We start from the raw sequence: 1711 nt of genomic DNA on the forward strand, positions 1-1711 counted from the left end.
GTGATGAAAAAAACACTTCCTCAAACCTCAGACAACAACAACAACAACAACAACAAACAACAAACAACAAGAACAACAACAAAAACAACAACAACAACAACAGGACCCCGGGGAGAAAAGAAATAGAAAATAAGTCACAAACAAATTAGAGACTCTATCGTAGAAACGAGGGATGTTGGAAGTAAAAACAAATGAAACAATAATAAAGGCCATTACAGGGCAGGACCAAAAAAAAAAAAGCAAAGTGCAGCGCATAAACATCAGAGAGTTTACAGTAATATTACTGTAAACCCTCTCTGATAAACGTCCTCAAAGCGACCTCGGCAACTTGAAAACAAATCATCAACCTCTGAGAAGTGCGCACGACCCACGGGCTTAAGAGAGACGAGTAGAAGAGGAAGGAGAAAAACAACAACATGAAAACATAAACTCGGGGGAAACATCTCTTCAAAAACAAAACAAACAACAAAAAAACCCAACAGAGTACGCGTCAGCGAGAGGGAAACAGAACCCACAACGCACGCGCGTGCAGACTCAGGTTTTTCCTGAATGAGCCGAGCTCTCGGGAGATGGGAAATCAATAACGTCGATACGACTTACGCACGCGTTGTCCTGGTTTACTCATTCTTTCCGAGTGGCGCGGCCCACTTTTTCCGAAGGGGTGACAGCCTCCCGTCAGCTGATCGAGTCGTCGCAGTCTTCTAGGGTGCAAGCGGTCAAGGGAGGATAGGATTAGAGGGGGGGGGGGCGACAGAGAAAGGGCAATAACCAACGATATAGGATGTGAGTGAGCGAGTGAGTGCGTGAGCGAGGGAGGGAGGTAGTTGGGTGAGTAAAGGAGTGAGTGAATGAAGGAGCGAGTGAGTGAGTGAGTGCGTGAGCGAGGGAGGTAGTTGAGTGAGTGAAGGAGTGAGTGAGTAAAGGAGTGAAAAAGTGAGTGAGTGAAGGATTGAGTGATAGAGTGAGTGAATGAGGAAGTGAGAGAGTGAGTCAATGAAGGAGTGAGTGAGTGAGTAAGTAAGTAAGTAACCAGACGCATTCGTAGTTGTGGTGGTGGTGTTTTCAAAGGTAAAAGAAGGGGAGATTGGGAGGTTGGGGAAGCGGAATGAGGGTGGGGGGGGGGTTAGATCTGGCGTCTGGCGATAGCATGTCGTCGTATTCTACGCCGCAATAGAAGGACGCTACTGAACAGTCATCGATGGAACATGCCGTGACATTGTGCTGTGTCCCCCAACTCTGAGATGATGTCGTAAGTCATCTGTTGTACTCCCACCGCGCAAGCCCCCGGCTGTAAATCGCAGTAACGTACCCAGTACCGAGCACAGAAAGTCTGACATTCGCATGACGTATTCCTTACGGCTGGCTGATATTTTATTTATGGGAGGTCGCTGGTTCTAAAGTATCGTGTTACATGGACGGGGGTAGAGTTAAGGGTGAGCTCGGTCACGTGGTTGCCGTGAGTCAGCTACTTATTACCTATAGGTATGGAGGTTGTGGGTGTCGCAAGCTGTTGTCCTTCACCTTCAGATCACGGCTGCTCAGGGGTTTAGTTTATGATTTGTTGGATATTTATGTTGTGGTCTCCCTGGAAACTGCAGCCTCATTTATTATTAATTCCTTGTTGTAGTTTTACCTTTGCTGCCTTGTCAGCTGCTTTATGTCTCTCTCTCTCTCTCTCTCTCTCTCTCTCTCTCTCTCTCTCTCTCTCTCT

This window comes from Aplysia californica, unplaced genomic scaffold (genome assembly GCF_000002075.1).
Source record: "Aplysia californica isolate F4 #8 unplaced genomic scaffold, AplCal3.0 scaffold00348, whole genome shotgun sequence".
NCBI lineage: Eukaryota > Metazoa > Mollusca > Gastropoda > Aplysiida > Aplysiidae > Aplysia > Aplysia californica.